General features: G+C 40.6%; 1 long non-coding RNA gene across 6 annotated transcripts; it reads right to left on the reverse strand.

Moving 5' to 3' along the window:
* Positions 1 to 1,482: 1,482 nt before the first annotated feature.
* LOC108035284 (uncharacterized) lies at positions 1,483 to 13,204 on the reverse strand. Of its 6 annotated transcripts, XR_007764810.1 has the most exons (4): positions 13,153 to 13,204; positions 2,716 to 3,014; positions 2,500 to 2,665; positions 1,483 to 2,420 (listed from the first exon to the last, which is right to left on the reverse strand). It is a non-coding gene; the product is annotated as an uncharacterized LOC108035284 (long non-coding RNA). The 6 variants fall into 6 exon arrangements; XR_007764807.1 differs by having other exon boundaries at positions 2,500 to 3,014; positions 13,153 to 13,201; XR_001768780.3 differs by having other exon boundaries at positions 2,500 to 3,066; positions 13,153 to 13,167.
* Positions 13,205 to 17,660: the final 4,456 nt, after the last annotated feature.

Here is a 17,660-nt window from a genome sequence, read left to right on the forward strand (position 1 = left end):
CAGCGGGACAGCAGCATTAGGCAGGCCTTCGGTTGGAAACTGCGCATAAAAGACATCTTTTTGCACAGTTTTTTCAAACCACGTTTTGAACAACGGGTCCTTTTAGAAGTGAAAGCTCACTTCTTTTAGATTTGCAAAGGGTGAAACCATCTGACGGATGTCCCTGTGCTTAGATATTGCGCTAAGACTTTGTGTATACCATTGCAGACTACTTCTTATTAACTTACCATGATTACCTAACCGTAGAACTATGCTTGGTATAACGTTTATTAGAAATCTTATTTATGGTAATTTGGGAGTCCCGAGTTATTGGATCGTCTGCATTTTAACGTGCCAAATAGATTCACTGGAAACTATATTCCGCTAGTATTAAATAATTGTATTTCCAATTATGCAATGGATGATAATAGACTATACCACCGAATATCTACTACAGACTTACTTGCCTATCCGTAAACTAATTAGTTGTTCTTTATGTATCTTGCCTACGCGTATTTTAACTTCTTTTGTCAATTTGAATTGTCTATCTTTATATTGTCTTTTTCTTTGTGGACGATTTCGTTTATTTGCTCTAAACGGTAAGTGGCCTCCGCGCGTAACAAACATGGTGGTGTCGTTAAGGCCACATGTTTGTGCTTACCATAGTGCATTAACGTCCAAGAGTTTGAGAGTTTGAGCTCTGAAGGCCTGCGACAAGAAATCGTGAGCTCGATCTAAACCCAGTGTACCTCGCCCAAGAACTACTTTGGCGTGTCCCGTCGTGAGCCCCGTGCGTCAAGTGGAATTGAGCAGGTCCTGGCGCGCCAGCAGGGAGAGCGGTCGATCAGTACGGTCTCGAGTGGAATTTTCCAAGAGAGCCTACGGTTCCGACTCGTGAAGTCCCGAATCGGCGTATGCCCGAAACCCCAAGTACCAGAAGCCGCACTACGTCCAGCCGCGCTGCCAGCACATCCAGGAGCAGGGCGCAGGACATTGTCAGCACGACTAAAGATAGATCGAGCCACGCGGACAGTAAACAGAAGTGTGAGACTACGGTGGAACGTTCGTTTAAACTAGACCGAGAAGTGAATCGCGAGGCCGATTCCTGGCGCCCTGACTGTCCTCGCGATCTGAGCAGAAACCCCAGGGGGTTTATCCGGGAAAGAGCAAGGGCAAGAGCGCGGCAATCTTTTCACCCTAGTCTAGAGTCCGAGTCGTCGTCAAGCAGTCAGGAACGAGCAGCAAGCAAGGATCTCGAGGCCCAAAAGTGGCGATATCAAATCCATCCGAGCTACGAAGCCTTCTGTAATATTATACCAAAAATAAACCCATTACGAACCCGTGAATTCTGTGCTTACTGAGCTACTGGGCAGTTACGTTTATGTAAATTTGGTGGGACGAATAGACAATATAATGAGCTAGCCGCACGAATATTTTGCGTGGCCTCCAATTACTGCATTTCAAGTTGCTTTCTTGTTAAGTATAAGTAAGTAAGTATTTACATACATTGCGACATATGTCGTGAACGGAGTCCAAAAAATCTTAGACTTTATTAGTGTTCGTCCAACAGGTATTTTAAAGCACTATTATTCCAGTATTTTATAGAATATAGTATTTCTAGTTTATAGTGATTTGTAGTGTTTTTAATATGATCGCTGCTTTCCGACTCGATGTGAGTAAATTATTAGCGATGTCACCTGTGATTGATAATTAAATTTTTCTTTGTTGATCTTTCCGATTAATTTGTTCACATCTTTAAGAGCTGCCCAGCCATGTACTGCAAGCGACAATCGGATTGGACCGATCAGATCGACTCTGCTTATTCTAAAGAGTCAACTCAATTATCGTGGCTTATATCACACACAGTGCGTGCATCGTCGAGGAACAGCACTACACTCGTGTCGTGCATTGATCAACCAAATTGCTTGCCATTTGAGTAGTAAAGGTTATGAATCTATAATCTAACTAAATAATTCTTTACAGGGAATATATTAGTTTTCTTTAAACGTTTAAAAAGTGACTTCTAATTTCGATACGGGAACCAGACGACAACCAGAGCCCAGGAAAGCTGCCACCCTCCAGGTCCACGACCTATCGACCGGATATTTCCAGCAGTTGCAAGGTTTACAAGTTTCAGCGTTCAGCAGCGGTTTTACAAGTTCTTCTTCTTCCAAGATAAGTACGAATGTTCCATATTTCCATGGCCGACCAATTAGATATTTCCCAAGAACGCAATATTCTTATATCTGTTTGATCGGCCATTGTGCATTCGATCGTCATATTCCGGCTTGTTTTTCGTATTTGCCATCTCCATACATATGCTTATGTACATATGTACATATGCCCGGCCATCTGAACATACGTACATAAGGGAAAGTCACGTAGCGTAACGTAAGGCAAAGTAATCGTGGTAGCCCACGTACCTTCTTTCGCGGTACACCCTACAAACATTTCGAAAGGGAGATTTACAATACAGACCACATTATTTCCAAATTTTCACATATAAAAAGTAAAACTTACATATTTTTCCAAGTTCCCACAAACACACATATCCATACTTGCACACATCAAGTAGTTGATGTGCGACAGTTCCGTTTCCACATATTCCAAAATTAGACCGGAGCTGCAACGCTAATAGCCTGACCGGACCGCTTGCAATTGTCGTAACGGGAAAACGGTGTAGCCACTATAAAATTTTTGTTTGGTTTTTAAAATTAAACTATATTTATTCCATACAATTTTTCCGCCTGCAATTAAAACGCGATCAAGGAGACGTCTGTTTCTACGAGCAATCAGAAACGACCGTCTCTGAGTCTGCTCACGGCAAAAGTAAGGCCACAAATCCAGACTAAGTCCGTAATGTCGAGACTGCTAGTAAAAAGCCAACTCACACTCCTGTTTAATTTGGGTTTCGTAAGTTCTTAATCTGGCCAGGCTCTGAAAGACCTACAGAGCACAATCCAAAGGTGTTTGATAGCGCTGTCTCATTCCGACTTGGGATAAAATACACGTTTCTTAGCGACCGATATCGAACGCTAGAGGTGATTGAGGATATGAAACCCAGATGTCTGGGGATGCGCGAACAAACTACATCAAAGAAAGCAGCTTTGCCTAAATTGTTTTGCGAGATGCCACGAGCAACTACCGACTTACCCAATTCCACGAGATGCGCTTTTTGATTTACCTGCTATTCCCCTGGCAGATCCAACATTCTTAGAGAGTTCCAGATATATGTTCTGATCGGACTTGACATTTTACCGTCCGTGTTGCTGAGTTGCACGCGCACAAACATTTCTGGTTCTCTCCTAGGTCAGGAAACTATTTTCGGGTGGGTGCTTAACGGCCCAGTTTCTAGTACATCTAGTCTAAATCGGATAACAGCTTTCAGCGGTCCAGATAACTGGACCGAGTGACATGGTCTTGAAAAAAATTCTACCAACTAACGGTTAAAAGAATCTGATTACTATTGCGAGACGAATTTTCTCCAAACCACCACTAGAGACGCAAGCGGGAGATACGTGGTAACTTTACCGCATCGCGAATCCGAGAATTTCGGATCCAAATTGGTGCACTCGCGGAAACGAATATTTGTATCTTGGTCACATGAGAGAAGTCCCCCCGTCTTACGATTCTGCAAACTATTATCTTCCACACCACGCGGTAATCAAACCTGAGAGTACCACCACCAAACCTCGCGTGGTATGCAATGCCCAAATGGAACAAGCTTGACCGATGTTCTTCATGCTGGTCCAGTCCTACAATCTGATTTAACCATTCAGATCTTAAAGTGGCGTTATTTCCAATACGCGTTCATTGCAGAAATTATAAAAATGTACCGTCAAATCTGGGTCGATCCCAAGCATACGCCGCACTGTGTTTGCGTCCATTGGCCAAAAATGAAAAAATCGATCTAAAAATATTAATTCAAAATGTAAGCAAATCAGCTCTAAATTGTCAAAATTTTGCATTGGCAAACCGGGTTTTCCCGGAGTTCTAACAGGACTTTCTAAAAATAAAATAGAATGCGTTAACACGTGTTCAACTCAACAGCACAGTGACGTTAAAGTGGTTTTGCGTCACATCAAATTAGCACTTTAAATTGGACAAACGTACGCAAATTAACTCCGATTTCATTTATTTATAATGAATTTTGAAGTTGAAGGTATTTACTGTAATATGTTCTTTTACTGAAATTAATTATTTTAATATTTGTTATTGTTTATTGTTAATTAATACTAATTTTCAGTGTATTGTAATCGTCATCTTGTCTGTTTAAGGAGCTTTTTAGTTATGTTGCCCCCCGATCCCCCCTTTATAAGTGTTATCAGGGTATTTGTCAATGTTTTAAGGTAATAAAAATGTTAAGTGTAGCTGCTGATATTTGCTGATTTGTCTATAATTATTAATAATCTCAAGCTCTCTTACCGTTTTCAAGGTTAACTTTTCGACGCAGACTGCTGTTCGTCGTTGTGACCTGTTGTGATGTTTCTTTTGCGTTCGTCATTCGTGTTGTCATTTCTGTTTACCGAAATTTTTTCTTATTATTTTTTCAATTTTTATGTTATTGCTTTCTTTAGGTGCTCCATGTAACTGTGAATTTTCGATGTACATTTTTGATCTTTGGTGGACTCAAAAGGGGACAAATGCAGGAAAAACTCGTGAATTGATTGGTATAAAAAAAAATGAATATTCATTATAAGTACATATACATTATCTTGACAATTGTATTATTTACATTTGCAAAAAAATTATTGCCTATTGGGTCGAATCAAAATTCAATTCAAGTTCAATTGTTCAATATCAATCCAATTGGCTGAACGCTATCGACACCATCCCACCAGCCTCTGAAAAAAAGTTTCAAGTGCTGAACGTGGACGACCAAAAGTTGATTTTGCTGAGTCATCAGAAAGGACGAAAACATAATGAGTCTGGGGTTTCTGTTTTGCACTCATCCGATTTTCCACCAATCTTGAAGTCATCCGAAGCTGATATTGAAAAGGTTTTATCGCTTCTAATGGACACTGGAATAAAGAAACACCAATACTTGCATATTCGTGAATTTATAAAAAGTGAAGCTTCTTGCTTCTTGCCAAGAAAAAATTCTCAGATATAAGACTTCAAGATATCCAAAGGACATAACAGTAGATGAAACATATGCATAAGGGGAGCTGCAGAGTCTACTAGACAATACAGCTATTGACAATTTACAGCTCCAAAAAATTGTAATTGAAAATTATCTTGATGATACGGAGAACGCTTTAACATTATTTGGAAAACAGGGGTTTGATGGCAGTACTGGGCACTGTGAGTACAAGCAATAGTTTTCAAATTGTAATAACGATATATGTCTTTTTGCAACATCGTTCGTCCCACTTCACATAGCTGCGCAAGCAGCGCCGCGGCTAACGCTTATTTATCTAAATATGTATATTAATGTTTGCGTGTCGCTGCAAAGCAGCGGTCAATGCTTATGCATAAGTGTATATAAGCGGCGCAAGTAGCGGCTGCGCAAGAGAGAGAGGGTGTTATGCTCACACGGTAACCGAATGGTCGGCCGCGCATGCAGACATGCCGGCTCATCATTTACGACTCATAACATCGTTGTGTTAGGACATAAACAAATGCCATAATGTTGCAGTGATATAAAGGGTACAGTGTGTACCCGATATGTGAGCACACTACATCTCCGTCCCTTTAATGTAATCTATGGAGATATTTTGTTAATTATTATGTTGTATGTGTAATACATATATGTATGTTTATAAAAATTGGAAAAATAGAAAATATTAATAATTTTTTTTGTAGTTAATATAGTGAATAATCATGAGCCATAGAGGGAAGTGTGTTAAAACAGTATACGAAGTATTGTAGCCATACATTCCAATCTGTTTTATCAACTGAGATGTATGAGCGTGTGAACTCGCCAAGTGTTCTGTGGCTTCGCTCCATAGTTCCGACAGTCTAGTGATGGTGTGCAGTAGAATTTATGCTTTTGATATTTAAATTTTTACATAAATCATCAATTATTGAATTCGTACATTCTGTTCCCATATCCGTATTGAACGTCTTTTGTGCGGACTCTGGAGAATGCAGAGTTATTAGAAAAAAACGTTCGACTTGTTTCGGTTTCTAATATGCACTGATTTTTAATGTTCGATTTAAGATTACAAAAGAGAAATATGTATGTATGTACATGTTTGAGCTGCATGTATAAAAGAGCGTAAAAATAATTGAAAATATAAACATATGATTACAGTGGGGGGTAATTAAGTAGAATAAGTTGGCAAGAATTCAAATTATTAAGCAGCTTAAACAAAGTTCTTTATAAAAATAATAATAATTAAATCAGAATTAATATTGACTTATGATGTCATCGAACATCTTCATTGAACCGTACTTTAGAATAAAATCTTCAAATATAGCTTTGGCCTTTGTTTTTGCACTTTTATTTGGAATTCGTATTGCTACAAGGTATTTTGTTAAATCACAGATTAAAGTAACTGCGTATTCATTCCCTTGTTCAGACTTAGGTAGTAAAACGACCGTATCCACGATTATCCTGACGAAAGCTGTTTGCGGTGTTTCAGTAATGGTTAATGGACATTTTAGACATTTTCGTATGTACTCTTTAAGATATCGAGTCATACCTTTCCAAAAGTTATGTCTTTTGACCTTGGCGAAGGTTTTGGTAATGCCAGTATGACCTCCTTGAATTGGTTCATCATGGTATGTAGACAAAATAGCTTATTTTTCTTATTCAGAATTTATTAGGGTCACCGGGTTGAGTAGCGCTACTCTCAATGCTTTTAATGTTTTATTGCCCATTTTCTTAAAAATTGAAATGTATACCGGCTTGTGTCTCAAGCCTTTGGAAAAACTGACCTAAGTCAAGGACTCCATTCGTTATAAATCGCTAACATTATATCTTGCAATAATTTTTTGTCCATGTTTTACGTGCAAGATCACTACTTACTTTGTCATTGTTTATGACTCCGTATACCTTGGGCTTTTAAGCTTTTTCTATAGATTGCCTGGGCAAGTCTATTTCATTTGCTGCTGCGCAGGATTTCTGTCTACTTTGGTATTTTGTAGTGACTTTATTTCTGTTTCTGGTTAAGTTTGTCTTTCCCCTTCAAATATTCAACTGTGAAGTTGTATTCTTCTAATTCTAGCCTCATACGTGTCAGTTTGGAACTTGGGTTAGTCATTGAGAGAAAGTATGTTAAAGGTCTGTGATCTGTTTTGATATTGAAATGTTTGACATAAATGTATGGTCGCTAGTTCCTGCTCGGTAGTACACTTATTACTTTCTCCCTTAGTAAAGGCTCTTGATGCAGATGCAATGGGGAATTGGAGTCCGTTATGGTCTTGAGTTAAAACCGCTCCACATGCTTGGTTAATTGCATCAGTAATTATGCAAAATTCTTTACGGAAATCGGGATATTGTAGCAAGGTAGGTTCCATAAGTTTTGTTTTTAAATATTCGAATGAGTTTTGGCATTCAGCTGTCCATTCAAAAAGAAATTTCTTTTTACATTATCGTGTTATGTGCCGTGAATAATCGGCGAAATTTTTTATGAATCGTCTGTAGTAATTGCAAAATGTTACAAAAAGTCTTGCGCTGTCTGCATCGTGTGGGGCTGGATAATTCAGTGTGACGTCATATTGCTTGCCCTCTGGTAGTATTTCTTTTTTTTTTTTAATATTAAGTTACTTCCTTCCGTGAAGAGGGAAGAATTATTTGGCCGCCCCGTTGGAAGGTAGAATTTCTTTATTCGTGCACTTATGACCTAGAATAGTCACCTCATGCATAAAGAATTAACATTTTTCTGGATGTAACTTCAGGTTGTATTTCCTAACTTTCTCAAAAACTTCTGGTAAGTTTTTAAGCATATGTTTTTCGGAGCCTAAAACTATTAAGTCATCCATATAAAGGAAAGCTTGTGAAGGTTCATGTCCGGAGAATTCAATGGCGCTATTTTTAAACCGAAAAGTAATGGCGTGAAGCGATACGAGCCATTGCTCTTTGAGAAGGAAGTTATATCTCTTAAGCTTTTTTCAAGTTCTATTTGGTGAAATCCTGACATTAAATCAAGATATGAAAAGTATTTTGCTCTACCTAGTTGATCTGAATCATTCTTCAATTCTAGGGAGTGGAAATTTATCGGACAGAAATTTTTATTAATCTGACGATAGTCAATTACTTATTTTCTTCGGAATCTGGAGTTGGTTTTTTGGGACAAGTAATAATGGACTATTGTATTCAGATACAGGGGGTTCGACAATCCCGTCGGTGATTAATTCGGACTTGTTCTGCTTCTATAGTTTTTTATGTATACGGGTTCATCATCTTTTAATGTTAGTTTTTGTATGTAGAAATTATTCGTGCTAATTGGTTTTGTTTCTAATGCGAATATGTCATTATATTTTTTACAAAAGTTTGAGAGTTGTGATTTGAATTGTGGGGCGAAATTTTTTAACACTTGGGATATACAGACTTTTTTCTAGTTTCTTTGTTTCCTTCGACTACTTCGTAGTTCAAAAGTGATTCATATGCTAAATTATTCGTACTGGCCACTTTATCTTCGTTTGTTGTATTCAGTAGTCTTATGCAAGCATTTTGTGTTGTAGCTATGGTACTTGCTATAAATACCATGCTTAATTTCTTGATTTAAAATCAATACACTGTCCTATTTTGAATTTAATTTTATTTTTCTAATGACTTGTCATCTGGCCGGCAAAAGAAATTTTAAATTGTTTGGTCTTATTATAAGCCAATCTTCAGATGTCTGAAAGTCTAGTTGGCATAAGCTTTGGTGCAGAGTTAATGAAATCAATATTTGCTTGTGCCAGTCTAATTCTGAGTCTGTTGTATTATCTACGTTTGATAATATTATTAGATGGTTATCCACGATCTCCTTTACTGAGACTTATGGCAAAGTATTTAAGATTTAACCCTTTATTTTTTATTACAAGCAAACAAAGGCCTGAATTCCAAATTGTACTTTTTCATATAGTCATATTCAAATTCAGTAATGGGAATGAAGTTTTTATGACAGTGAAGAATGGTTAATGCACTGTGAGGAGTTGAATAACTCCCCACAAATCCCAGCAGCAGATGGCCGGCGAATTCGCGTAGTGGCGGCGCGGCGAAGAGCGAGGACGGAGAACGAGAGAGTTGGATGTCGAGGACGTAGAACGAGAGAGTTTGGAGATCGAGGACGGAGAACGAGAGAGTTGGAGATCGAGGACGGAGAACGAGGGAGTTTGGAGATCGAGGACGGAGAGTTTGGAGAGGAAGAGAGTTTGGAGAGGAAGAGAGTTTGGAGAGCGAGAGAGTTTGGAGAGAAAGAGAGTTTGGAGACAAGAGTTTGGAGGGCGAGAGAGTTTGAAGAGCAAGAGGGTTCGGAGACCAAGAGGGTTCGGAGACCAAGAGGGTTCGGAGACCAAAAGGGTTTGGAGACCAACAATGGAGAAGGAGAGAGCGGAGACTTGGCGGGCGGAGCGAGAGTGCCGTGTGCAAAAAGGAGTAGCGGAACGCCGCCGGACGTTGGACTTTGGAAAGAAGGTGCCACATCTCAGCAGCGGTGCGGCACACAAACATGTCGCATGCGTCTCCGGGATCAGCGGGACGGCAGCATCAGGCTGGACGGCGGCGGGAAGCAGTGCGTCAGGGACAAGAGGGTCAAACAGGAACCATGGACTTTGAACCCGATGTGGAGAGTTTTGGCGGGCCGTGTGCAAAAGGGAAATAACTGGCAGCGGGATCAATCATTCAGTCGAGAGCATTCAGTCAGTCAAGAGCGAGCAGTCAGTCGAGAGCAAGGAGTCGAACGAAATCCAACCAAGCAAGCTACGAGGGAGCCACACCAGGGCGAGTCGTCGGAAGCAGCGCCGTGGGAGCCTACGAGGAGCAAGATCGTCACGTCGAGACGTTCGGGATTGGGATTACTAGGAATCTCCGAACTGAGACACAGGTAGCTGAGGTCTAAGGAGGCACCACACGGCTAAGTTCTGCTCTGTCCTGCCGACGAAGTCCTGGCGTTACGCCTGGAGGGTCTACTAGACTTAGATTTGAAATCGAGAGTAGCAAGCCAGAAGGGAGAGAAGTCCCGGAGTGGCGTAACAGAACCCCTAGAGTAGCGAGCCAGAAGGGAGAGAAGTCCCGGAGCGGCGCAACAGAACCCCTGAGTAGCGCGCCAGAGGGGAGAGAAGTCCCGGATCGGCGTATGCCCTCGAACCCAGCACAGAAGTCAAGACCTACAGCCACCTGTCAGGAGCAGTTCGCAGGACGTCGCCACCAGCAAGCAGGACACCACGCCGCAACGGCCACGCAAGGAGGATCGAGCCCGCAGGAACGGCACGGACAGTACGCGGAAGGGTGAGGCTAGGGTGGAACGTTCGTTTACACGAGGCACAGAAGCGAAGTGAAAAGCGAGGCAGCTTCCTGGCGTTCCGCCTTGACTGTCCGCACGATCTGAGCGGAAGGCCGTGGGACCATCCGGTACAGAGCAAGGGACAGGAGGTCGGGTATCGAGAGGAGTGATTCTGGAGAGCTCCTCAGTCTGTTCACCCTAGTCTGAGAACGGTGACGCTTCCCTAAGCCCGCACGGCTGACCCCATAGCGAGTCTGAATCGTGCCCGAGCAGTCACCGAGCCAGCCACATCAGGAGCAATCAGCGGTCAAGAATCTTCGAGGAGCGACAAGACAACCCACACCGTCGAAGACAGCGGGACAAGCAAGTTATAAAGCCGACTGCAGTTATACCCGCAATAAACCCACTCCGAACCCGAGAATTCTGTGCTTTTTCACTGAACTACTGGGCGGTCACGTTTATATTAATTTGGTGGGACGAACACACACAATCTACTGAGCTAGCCGCACAAATACCGTAGCGAGCAGAAACCAAAGAAAACAGTTCGTTACAGCACTCATTCTGAATTCTGGGTCTTTAATAATTATTTCATCAAGACAGCTATGAAATTCTAAAGCATTTAATAAACGATTATTTTGATTTAAATCTTGCTAAAATTATTTGCCTTAATCGACATTGTAGAGCCATATTAATTGCTCATAGAAACTAGGTATTTGGTGCCTGTACCAAAAATACCGAAGTCCGTTTCAATTGATTCTACCCGAATGCGTAGAATGATTCTTAATAGTGTTATTTTTTTTTGAAAGTGTTAGGTATTTCAATGGTTCTGAGAGATACCTTCTTCATATTTATTTATTTAGGTAGACAGAATGAAAAGTAAACTTTCTGAATAATCTCTTGGATATTCATATTTTGAGAATAGACAATCATTCAATAAATGGGTATGAAATTGAACACTCTAACCAATCTTTTTTTATTTTTAGATCATATCTAGATCGTTTGCTCTGCTTAAATACTTCTGCTTTAAACATTTATTGTGCGACTTTTATTTATTTTATTGTTATTCATTCATTTAAAGAAATTTTAAATAGATATATGTAAATGTTCCCGTTTTTGCATATTTCCCTGCCTAGCTTTCTCTTTGATTTTAGGGTCACTGCAGTTATAACAGGAATTTACGGTCTCGAGTGGAATTTTTCAGGAGAGCCTACAGTTCCGACTCGTGAAGTCCCGGGTCGGCGTATGCCCGAAACCCCAAGTACCAGAAGCCGCACTACGTCCAGCCGTGCTGCCAGCACATCCAGGAGCAGGGCGCAGGACATTGTCAGCACGACTAAAGATAGATCGAGCCACGCGGACAGTAAACAGAAGTGTGAGACTACGGTGGAACGTTCGTTTAAACTAGACCGAGAAGTGAATCGCGAGGCCGATTCCTGGCGCCCTGACTGTCCTCGCGATCTGAGCAGAAACCCCAGGGGGTTTATCCGGGAAAGAGCAAGGGCAAGAGCGCGGCAATCTTTTCACCCTAGTCTAGAGTCCGAGTCGTCGTCAAGCAGTCAGGAACGAGCAGCAAGCAAGGATCTCGAGGCCCAAAAGTGGCGATATCAAATCCATCCGTAATATTATACCAAAAATAAACCCATTACGAACCCGTGAATTCTGTGCTTACTGAGCTACTGGGCAGTTACGTTTATGTAAATTTGGTGGGACGAATAGACAATATAATGAGCTAGCCGCACGAATATTTTGCGTGGCCTCCAATTACTGCATTTCAAGTTGCTTTCTTGTTAAGTATAAGTAAGTAAGTATTTACATACATTGCGACATATGTCGTGAACGGAGTCCAAAAAATCTTAGACTTTATTAGTGTTCGTCCAACAGGTATTTTAAAGCACTATTATTCCAGTATTTTATAGAATATAGTATTTCTAGTTTATAGTGATTTGTAGTGTTTTTAATATGATCGCTGCTTTCCGACTCGATGTGAGTAAATTATTAGCGATGTCACCTGTGATTGATAATTAAATTTTTCTTTGTTGATCTTTCCGATTAATTTGTTCACATCTTTAAGAGCTGCCCAGCCATGTACTGCAAGCGACAATCGGATTGGACCGATCAGATCGACTCTGCTTATTCTAAAGAGTCCTATCGACCGGATACTTCCAGCAGTTGCAAGGTTTACAAGTTTCAGCGTTCAGCAGCGGTTTTACAAGTTCTTCTTCTTCCAAGATAAGTACGAATGTTCCATATTTCCATGGCCGACCAATTAGATATTTCCTAAGAACGCAATATTCTTATATCTTCTTATCGCCATCTCCATACATATGCTTATGTACATATGTACATATGCCCGGCCATCTGAACATTAGGGAAAAAGTCACGTAGCGTAACGTAAGGCAAAGTAATCGTGGTAGACCACGTACCTTCTTTCGTGGTACACCCTACAAACATTTCGAAAGGGACATTTACAATACAGACCACATTATTTCCAAACTTTCACATATAAAAAGTAAAACGTACAAAGCCAACTCACACTCCTGTTTAATTTGGGTTCCGTAAGTTCTTAATCTGGCCAGGCTCTGAAAGACCTACAGAGCACAATCCAAAGGTGTTTGAAAGCGCTGTCTTATTCCGACTTGGGATAAAATGAACACGTTTCTTAGCGACCGATATCGAACGCTAGAGGTGATTGAGGATATGAAACGCAGATGTCTGGGGATGCGCGAACAAACTACATCAAAGAAAGCAGCTTTGCCTAAATTGTTTCGCGAGATGCCACGAGCAACTACCGACTTACCCAATTCCACGAGATGCGCTTTTTGATTTACCTGCTATTCCCCTGGCAGATCCAACATTCTTGGAGAGTTCCAGATATATGTTCTGATCGGACTTGACATTTTACCGTCCGTGTTGTTGAGTTGCACGCGCACAAACATTCCTGGTTCTCTCCTAGGTCAGGAAACTATTTTCGGGTGGGTGCTTAACGGCCCAGTTTCTAGTACATCTAGCCTAAATCGGATAACAGCTTTCACGACCCAGAGTGACATGGTCTTGAAAAAAATTCTACCAACTAACGGTTAAAAGAATCTGATTCCTATTGCGAGACGAATTTTCTCCAAACCACCACTAGAGACGCAAGCGGGAGATACGTGGTAACTTTACCGCATCGCGAACCCGAGAATTTCGGATCCAAATTGGTGCACTCGCGGAAACGAAAACCGTTTAAAGAGAGACTTTTATAAAAAGATTAATATGACTCAGTCATTAAATAATATTTGGATCTTGGTCACATGAGAGACGTCCCCCCGTCTTACGATTCTGCAAACTATTATCTTCCACACCACGCGGTAATCAAACCTGAGAGTACCACCACCAAACCTCGCGTGGTATGCAATGCCCAAATGGAACAAGCTTGACCGATGTACTTCATGCTGGTCCAGTCCTACAATCTGATTTAACCATTCAGATCTTAAAGTGGCGTTATTTCCAATACGCGTTCATTGCAGAAATTATAAAAATGTACCGTCAAATCTGGGTCGATCCCAAGCATACGCCGCACTGTGTTTGCGTCCATTGGCCAAAAATGAAAAAATCGATCTAAAAATATTAATTCAAAATGTAAGCAAATCAGCTCTAAATTGTCAAAATTTTGCATTGGCAAACCGGGTTTTCCCGGAATTCTAACAGGACTTTCTAAAAATAAAATAGAATGCGTTAACACGTGTTCAATTCAACAGCACAGTGACGTTAAAGTGGTTTTGCGTCACATCAAATTAGCACTTTAAATTGGACAAACGTACGGAAAATAACTCCGATTTCATTTATTTAAAATGAATTTTGAAGTTGAAGGTATTTACTGTAATATGTTCTTTTACTGAAATTAATTATTTTAATATTTGTTATTGTTTATTGTTAATTAATACTAATTTTCAGTGTATTGTAATCGTCATCTTGTCTGTTTAAGGAGCTTTTTAGTTATGTTGCCCCCCGATCCCCCCTTTATAAGTGTTATGAGGGTATTTGTCAATGTTTTAATGTAATAAAAATGTTAAGTGTAGCTGCTGATATTTGCTGATTTGTCTATAATTATTAATAATCTCAAGCTCTCTTACCGTTTTCAAGGTTAACTTTTCGACGCAGACTGCTGTTCGTCGTTGTGACCTGTTGTGATGTTTCTTTTGCGTTCGTCATTCGTGTTGTCATTTCTGTTTACCGAAAATTTGTCTTATTATTTTTTTAATTTTTATGTTATTGCTTTCTTTACGTGCTCCATGTAACTGCGAATTTTCGCGGATGTACATTTTGGATCTTTGGTGGACTCAAAAGGGGACAAATGGAAAAACTCGTGAATTGATTGTTATAAGAAAGTATTGAATATTCATTATAAATACATATACATTATCTTGACAATTGTATTATTTACATTTGCAAAAAAATTATTGCTTATTGGGCTAAATACAGTCGAATCAAAGGTTCACTTGTTCAATACCAATCCAATTGACTGAACGCTATTGACACCATCCCACCAACCTCTGAAAAAAAGTTTCAAGTGCTGAACGTGGACGACCAAAAGTTGATTTTGCTGAGTCCTCAAAAAGGACGATACGTCGACGTACAGCGCTGCTCGAAAAACATAATGAGTCTGGGGTTTCTGTTTTGCACTCATCCGATTTTCCACCAATCTTGAAGTCATCCGAAGCTGATATTGAAAAGGTTTTATCGCCTCTAATGGACACTGGAATAACGAAATACCAATACTTGCATATTCGTGAATTTATAAAAAGTGAAGCTTCTTCATGCGTATTACCAAGAAATTATGAATTATGAAAAAATTCTCAGATATAAGACTTCAAGATATCCAAAGGAAATAACAGTAAATGAAACATATGCCTAAGTGGAGCTGCAGAGTCTACTAGACAATACAGCTTTTGGCATTTTATAGCTCCAAAAAATTGTAATTGAAAATTATCTTGATGACACGGAGAACGCTTTAACATTATTTGGAAAACAGGGGTTTGATGGCAGTACTGGGCACTGTGAGTACAAGCAAAAATTTTCAAATTGTAATGACGATGATAGATAATTTTAAAATAATATGGAAAAATTCTTGGCCATCATATACACGTTATTGTAGGCCAGTAAGAATTTCATTTAAGAAGGAGACCGCCACACTATCCATTGAAAAAGAATCGTTTATTTGAAATAAAATAGAGAACTTAATGCCTACCGAATTTCAAATTTCCAATAGGAAATGACTCTTGTAACATAATCTGCAACTTGGTATGGTAGATAATAAAGTTTGAACGCGTTTAGCCACACGTCCTCCATGAATTGTTGAATATGCGGTGCAGAACCCCCCAAAATAATGATTTAGAAATTAAAAAAAAAGTTGACAAAAAGTTTTGCGAATTCGGCCTGTCTCCACTACATTCCTACATACGTTTTTTAGAGTATTTTTTGCACATTTCATACAAGTTAGAACAAAATTTAATTGAAAAAAAAAATTGAACAAAAGCTTAACGTACTGCAAAGAAAACAACGAATTCAAGCGGAATTTTGAAAATAAATGGGAATATATGTTGATAACCCAAGTTTAGCATAAGATACAGGCATCGATGAAGATGTGATAGCCCGATGCGCGACGGGCAAAGCATTCTCAAATATATCCTGAACGAGGCGTTTCGCTGCGGTAGCTGGTTCATAGCCAACTCTGGTGGGAAGAACCGGACTGGTTACAACAGCTAAAAGACAAGTGGCCAAAACTTTTTGAGGGCTTGCACCTTCAGTCACAGACTTAGAGCAGCGTGCTGTGATAGTCAATTTCGCAAAGGCCCCATCCGAAGATTTTCTGGAACGGTTCTCCAAGTTGGACAAGGCTTTGCGGGTTCTTGCGTAGGTGTTACGGTTCATTCAACGCTGCCGCAAGATGCCGAGGGGCCTAGCTGATCGGCCTACCAAAAAAGAGGTCCGAGAAGCTGAACGAGCCCTTATTCTATATGCTCAGTGGGAGGCATATACCCAAGAGCTAAAATTCCTTAACGATAAGCGTCCAATTCCACTTTCCAGCCCGATAGTCAACCTATTTTCATTTCTAGACCAGTGAGGTCTGGTAAGGGCATGTGGTCGCATTACAGCCTCAACAGCCTTCAGTATGACGAGCGGCATTCTATTAAACTGCATTACACCAGATTTCCCCGCATAGCGGCAACTAGTAGTACGCCTCATCCGATGGAAGTATTTGATTCCTAAAATCAAGAATCTGGTAAAATCTGCGCCTGTAAGATGTGCACTATTTACAAGAAGCTCGATCTTCCTACCGATCGAGTTTCCTTTTCCAGGCTATTTACATATACTGGCAAACTATACAGGCAGAGCATGCCTTATTACCAAGGGATATTTTTGCGTGTTTGTGTGTTTCGCCACAAAGGCTATCCATTTAGAGCCTGCGTCCGAAATGACAACTGAGGAGTTCCTCGCGGCATTTGCCCGATTCGTAGCTAGAAGAGGTTGTCCTCAGTAGGTCCATTTGGATAATGGCAAAACCTTTGTGGATGCAGCGACTCAATTTTCTCAGGATTTCGTGCAGACGATCAAGGAGTCTGTGACTGATACCTCTAGCCAACAGGGAATTTTGTGGCGGTTCATTCCACCAGGAGCTTCACAGGCTGGAGTGAAAAGCTTCAAGGCACTTTACTACAAGTCGACGTCAAGTCGGAAGAACACGTTTGAAGAGTTCTCAACTTTTCTAGCCAAAGTTGAAGCATGCCTCAATTTTAGGCCGTAGTCTCCCATGTCCGAAAAGCCTTCTGAGTTGTTGGCAATGACGCCAGCCCACCATCTGTTTGGGGTCCATTGCTCTCCACAGCTGAACCCGAAATTGTCTGTCTTTCCAGGGGCTGATAGTAGAGTTCGCGTAGTTGAAATCCTTACCGCTTGAGGGATTATAACACGTCCCATCCATAAGCTAGTACTTCTTCCTATGGCTAAGGTAGCCTCCGTTCCGATATGTAACAGGTAGAAAGAAGTGTTTCCGACTAAAAGTATATATATTCTTGATCAGGATCAGTAGCCGAGTCGATGCCATGTCCGTCTGTCTGTCTGTCTGTCCGTATTAACGCTGAGACACGGAAATTATACAGTCAGATTCCTGGGCTTCCTGCGCAGCGCATGTTAGTTTTATTGGGGTGCCACGCCAACTCTTACGCCCACAATCTGTGAAAATCTTTACCGTCTACAGTTTTTGTAATAGAATCAAAATTTGACTTGAAATGTATTTGTCTCATCAATACCTACCGACTGACCTAA

The sequence above is a fragment of the Drosophila biarmipes genome, unplaced genomic scaffold (assembly GCF_025231255.1).
Source record: "Drosophila biarmipes strain raj3 unplaced genomic scaffold, RU_DBia_V1.1 ptg000004l, whole genome shotgun sequence".
NCBI classification, from domain to species: Eukaryota; Metazoa; Arthropoda; class Insecta; order Diptera; family Drosophilidae; genus Drosophila; species Drosophila biarmipes.